Source organism: Tasmannia lanceolata, unplaced genomic scaffold, assembly GCF_043159265.1.
Source record: "Tasmannia lanceolata isolate RefF3 unplaced genomic scaffold, GAP_Taslan_0.1 ptg000003l, whole genome shotgun sequence".
Classification (NCBI taxonomy): Eukaryota; Viridiplantae; Streptophyta; class Magnoliopsida; order Canellales; family Winteraceae; genus Tasmannia; species Tasmannia lanceolata.
Window position 1 is genome coordinate 52,390,483 of NW_027518680.1, and position 6,923 is coordinate 52,397,405.

Consider the following 6,923-nt stretch of genomic DNA (forward strand, 5'->3'; position numbering starts at 1 on the left):
AGTGAAGAAAATGGAGATTTTAGGGCTCTTCACTTTTTTAGGGCACGAAAGAATCGATAAACGCTTAGGTTTTTCTTCCCCGCGAGATCGGCTTCGTTTTTTTCGTCTCCTGAATATTTTATCTCTGCCCTCATCGACGTTCAAAGAATCACGCCGGTGTTTTACCAAACCAGCGACGCCCGAGAGAGTCGGTAATTCCTCTTCTATTTAAACAGACATCTAACGACGTTTTAATTGTAAAACGTCGGTAAATAATCACTTTCAGTGGTTAGTCACCCTTCACCGTCATTCCTTCAGTGAACGTCGGTGCATGTACTATTATTACGTACGTTATACATGACGAACGTTGGTGAATGCCCTTTTTCTTGTAGTGAACGGTAAAATGCAGTTCTACATATATTCACTGAAGATTATGTGGAAATAAAGATAGCAATCTCAAGAGAAATTTAAGGAATTTACCTTTGGTTGGACGTTTAAAAGTTGGAGGAATTATGGGATTAATTATAGAGAGGATTAAGGGATTCCTTCTTAATTAATGAAAGATGAATGTGTAGGAAATTGGATATTTTTTACGGATTTATATTGTTTCTATATTCGTTTGAGTTGGGCGTGGAATTGAAGTTTTAAAAAGAAGTTTAATAGTTTATTATTATGGAAAGAGGATATTTCTTCCTTACCTAACGCAGAGAAAAAATATTTCCAAGCTAATGGTGGTGGATTTCATTAAAAAAAACTCCATAAAGCCCTCTTCCTTCCACGCGTACACCGATTGCTAAGTAATTGTCGTAAGATAGTACATCCGGTTGGTATTTTTTTCGTAATTTTCCAACTTTGCTTTCATTTTTCCGTAATGTTTCATTTAAAACTTAGCAAATCGTAATACAAATCTTATTACTTTTTTCCTATTTTATGTTTTCGCTAGCCACCCTTGCACCCATGCCAATCTTTGCACAAAAGATGGCCGAAAAAGTGGCATCTGCGAAGGTGGCTAGCAAATTCCTATAAAAAAAAGGGAAATGTTTTTTTATGAGGGCACTCTCCACTTTATTAAAAGTACGGTATGGCCCGCACATAGTATGATCCAAACCGTCCATTAGATGGGCCATAGGCTAAATAGGTTATGCCCCAAAAATCATTTTCATAGCCTGATTCTAACCCTCCAATCTGCTCCAAGTTCCATACCATTGAAAATTCTAGAGATGTTTGCAAAGACCTAGGAATTACAATTTTTCAGGATACAAAGGATCTAGAGGATCCTACATGAGCCAACCACAACACACATACAACATTTTCAATGAAGCTAAGGAAGAACTAAGCAATGATTTGTTCCTCGATTCGTTTGGATACACAGATTTATTGAGATCTCTCGATTCTGAGATCTCTTGATGCGATCAGAACATTTAGGAATCGTTTGGATACGCGGATTTTAGAATCTTGGATTTCCTCAAAATAGATTTAATCCTACGATGAATTTAAAACCGAATAGTTTTAATCCTACGTTGATTTCTCCACTGCGCTATAATTTTAACCATGCTATAATTTTGGAAGGCATTTCGCGGATGGTATGTTGCATGTGAGAGCAGCCACGTCAGATGAATAAATGAATGGAGACAAAATCTGTTCAAAGTGAGCATGTGTGGTTGAAAGACCAAATAGAGGAAAAGTCCTATATTGGGGCATTTGTATCTAAGAAAAAGAAATTTTTCCAAGGAAAAAACATTCCATGAAATACAAAGTATATGGTCTAGGGCATTTGCAATATTCCTTAAAAATAAAAATAAAAAAATAGATTTTGTAAAACAAAATCTCATAATTTTCTCTCTATCCAAACAACCTGTCATAAATGATAGAAATCTGTGAAGAAAAGTCTTCTGAATAAATGATGGGTCCCATTATCTTTTTGTCAATTATAAGTCATAACACTGCGTTCAATCCTAGAGGAAATAAAAGAACAGGTTGACCCCACTGCTTGAATGGTCTAGATCATGTTGATTCATCCAATGACACCACTTTTTTTAATACAATATTTTCGGGTGAACAATTGTACATGGCACACACCTTTCCATAGGCCAAAACAAAAAACAAAAAAAATTCAGCAAACTATGAACCTTTGTACACTCCCTGCCTATTTACTATATCAACACACTTTTAAAGGTACCGCATTAACTTCAGATCCGTTTTTTATAATAAATTAGGTCTCGATGATATGTACCTATTTACCTTATTTGAAATATATTCTGTTATTAATTTTTATATGTAGAAATTTAGATATGTAGCAGGTATCAGAAACATGCCATTTTTGGTTGCTGTGAACATACATGAAAAAACTGAATATTAGGAGTAATATTATAAGCCTCCAAAAAATTTATTCCTGACTTGAATGTGTAGGAAGATTATTATAAGCGTCCAAAAAATTTATCTCCGACGTGTCTGTTTATGTCATATGAGAGCTAAATTACATACCAATTCAGTATGTTTGTTTTCATTTAATGAATAAATATGGAATATAATAAACAAAAAAAAAATAAAATTCCACGAAATAGTATCATCATCGATTTAAAATATCTTCTCTCTATAAAGTATATAGATTATATGCATTGATGAATTTTTATGGTTTCTTTAGAGTCGATTTGATTTAGTTCGCATTTGGAGTTGAGTAGCAGGTCATATGGGGTGATTTTTTTTTATTTGTTCACCTGGAACCATATATTTTTACTTAAACATCTACGTTTCCTCACCATCATCCTATGTTTACACCATAGCCCTCCATTCTATTATGTAGAGAAATTGATTATTATGGAATTGATTTTTCAGGTAAAACATATTTACATGGTGGCCCATTAAATGGACTGTTTTTATGATCCTATGATTACACCATAAAAAAAACTCACAATACAATCATAGCTTTTTAAGACGATCTGTTGTTGTGTGACTCTGTTTTTTAAGTCCGAATGGTTGATTAGAATTGCATCTAAATAGTTTTGTGTCTTATGGAGCTATTTGATGCCCTCATCCTATACATTCTATCTGTTGTAATCATAGTTTGGAATTGGTGTATTCCTATAAACTAGGGTATATGGGAATGAAAAGTTGTTAAAAGTGGTGAAAATTTTTATTCAGTTACTTATTCGAAGATAATTTTTTGCAGCCCTATTGTTTAAGATATAAAAGAAACTTGACTTGCCTTAAATACTTTATTGAGTCCAAGCACTTGAATTTGATATTAACTTCACTTTTGTTGATGGTATTCTATCACATTTTAGGTTTTCTTAATAGAATCTTAATTGAGTAATTAAGGAGCAAGGGCCTACAAGCACTTTCTAGGAATTTAACATGTCTATTAAGTACTTTTCCTTGGCTTATAACATGGCTTACGTTTTCTGTTGGGATTCACTGGTAGAATATGTTATTATTAAAAAAATTAAAAATATATTAACATGTTCAACTAGAAATTTATAAATTTTTGTTGTAGATAGCATGGATACAAAAGTGCATAAAATCTCTTTCAAAATATTACTGAATGAGATTTTACATAACCGAAGTTTACCAACTCCAGTATACACGTTTGATCGATCTTCATATACGGGCTATTATCGAGCATTTATTGAAATTAGAAACACAGTTGAAAAGGGTTCAACAATGAATTTTTATGGGAAACTTTTTAAGAATATGATCGATGCCGAGGAAGATGTAGCAAAGAGTGGAATTATACAGCTATGATCTTGAGATAGAAGACTACAATTATGAAGAACTTCAATTACTACAATTCCATTTTGAACGTCTCAATAATATGTATGAAGACTTACTGAATGATTACAAAGAACTTAAAACGCAGCTCAACAGGAGGAAAAAATCATCTGCCAATTCTATTAACGAATAGATTTATATACATACATTTTTTATTAGTTGTAATAGACTAGAGTACTTATGTTTGTTATTAATATCAATTATGACTAGATAAATCATTGTATGGATATATAAGACAAGAATTAAAATTCATATGTTTGCCACTTGCTCTTTTTAAAGAGAAGGTATTGCTAATTTCAATTGCCAATTTCAGCTTTATATATAAGTATAGATTTCCTTTAATGCTCTTTAGATACTATATATATAAAGCTGAATGTGGTATGCCGAGGGTGTGCCACGTGGCACCCCCTCTGCGTACCACATTCAGCTTTTTACGTTTTTACGTTATGAATGCAGTGGGACCCACGAAACTTGAATTAACGTTTTCACACGTTTTCCTCTAACACACGTAACTTTAATTAACGAAATTGGAAAACGTGTTAAGGGGATGTAGCACCCGGATTTTAAAACGCTCCTTATCTTAGAATTGACAAAACGCCTACAATAAAGGAATGTACCAACGTGAAAAGGGGATGTGGCACCCGGAATGTAAAACGCATCTAATATTGGAATTGACAAAAAGCCTAAAATCAAGGAATGGAGAAATCCCCTAACATTAAGGGTTGATTAAAACTAATCCGGATTTTTATCAAGATCATATTGGATTTGATCAAAAGCATGATTTTTCTAAAGCTTTCTAAAAGCTTTTTTTAGAAATTAAGAAAGTTCTAAAGCTTTTTTTGGGGCTGAGATGCACGGGACTGCAACTAGTATATAAGTAAAGCAGAATCCTCTAAGCTGTGGTGGTGCCACGTGTCAGCCCCTCATCTTTCCCGTAAATTTAAAAAACACCACTGTATATTTATTTCAATTTTTATGGTCAATAATTACAATACCAGTGTATCCTGTCAAGCCCTACCAAATTCCTAAACCGTTTTCATATTCCATAAAATATTCCACGTCTCCTCAATTATTCTGTGCATTAAATATCACGATTCAATATATGCGGCTGCGTAGAGGGAAATCACAACGGTTATGGAGATGCAAAGGTAGGAAACTATCATCTTTTCTTATCTTCTTTTCTTTCTTTGAAAAATAATGCCAAATTTTTATAGCGGCAAACTAGCAATACAATCCCACTTATTAAGTTTAAAAGTTTACTTTCCTTCTATATATTGGTATTGATTTCTTTATTTGTTTTAGTTTTTTGCCTTCTTTTAATATTCTATATTTGGGTGAGCGATGAACGTACTGCACAATAGGCTAGCGGATAAGAGAAGGAATGGATTCTACTTCTCTGTCACCATATATATGTTTCGAATTTGATTAGATTTTAAGGCAAAAAAAATGCCAATGTTAGTATTATTACCTTTAATATTCTTTATGAAATGCAAGTGCAATGAGTTACAACTAGGGACAGTGTTAACCTCAAAAATTCCGCAGCGCCTGGTATCCGTCGTCCTAATAATTTTTGCTCGATTCTTTTGCTTTCTCTTTGCTGCCTATTTCATTGTTTTCTTAACAATCAAAATTATAACTTTATTTGATTCTTTTTTCTTTATTTCTTCAAATGTCTCATTCTCAGTAGATGGGAGGGATAGGACCGTTCTATGAGAATTATTTTCTTGCTAGGGCATATTTAAGTTAGTGTCGACTAAATTAATGGTTTTGGTCATCTAAGCATATGGGCAACACAGGGTACTACATAAGTGGTAGGCCCAAATGGCAAAAACAAATGCGAATGCTATCTGCATATCTAAGGATATGATATCAATAATCACTTATTTTAATGATTGCACTATTTATTTTTCACTATTATATACTTTTCGATCTAAAATAGATACCTCATATTCTTAATTTGTTCATTTGGGATTATTGATTGTAGGTTCAATATGTATTCGTTTTCTTCCTAATCTCGATAAATTGTTATATTTAACCTATTTATATGTTAGAAAATTGTTCTACGTTTCTCTATTGATCTATCCATCTGTTTTGTTCTATAGTCAACTTTAATTTCTTTTTTATCTTAAATTACTTCCAAACCGCCGTGCATCGCACGGTTGGTCCCGAAAACAAAATGTAGTAAGCCGTGGTTGTGCCACGTAGGGGTGTAAACGAGCCCAGCCGAGCCGAGCCGAGCCGAGCTTGGCCAGGCTCGGCTCGGCTCGTTAAGCTCAAAAGCTCGGCTCGGGCTTGAACCAGGCTCGGCCAGGCGGCTCACGAGCCTTATCGAGCTTGGGTTATATTAAATTCACACCTCTCGTCTTCCTAGACAGCTCTATCTAGTGTAATTTGACTACTCTTTTTACACTACGGGGGGGTGGTCCAAGGCTCCAAGCAGTGTTTGAAAACGCGGATCTGACGCGGAATGCGGCCGAAGAAAAATCTTGTCAACTTGGCGCGGATGGGGCCAAGAACGCAGTTGAGAGCCTGAGATGTAATTTTCTTTATAAAAAATAAATATAAAAAAATACAAGATGTGACCATCAAATGGACGGTTTAGATCATCCTGTGGTACGGGGAGTACAACATTTTTGGAAAAATTCTGGACTATACGTGACCTATCAAATGGACGGTTTGGATTATCCTAGTGTGGGTAGTACTGCACTTTTTGAAAAAAAACTGGACTATACGGCTACACACACCATAGGATGATCCAAAGATCCAAACCGTCCATTTGATTGGCCACAACCTTAATAGGCTGTGCCCAATAAAATATTTTACAGGATGATCCTAGCCCTCTATGTCAAATGGGCGATATGGATCATCCCATGGAATGTGCATTACATCGCTTTTTTATAAAAATAATAAAATTGATGGGTAAACAAATATTTAGTGGGCATTCCGAGAAAGACAAAACCTCATAATGTTGACAAAACAGATGTTGACACACCAACCTCATGATGAAATCTTTATGCCTTCAGCTGTTTCCCTTATTTTTTTTCTTGGGACAGCCTACTGTATTATATTTAGGACTATTCTTTTATACAAAAGAGGGTTTTCTCAACTCTCAAGTAATTAAAGGACAAATACAAAACAGTGCTCTTAGTCTTCGAAATTTCATTTGCCGCCCATAG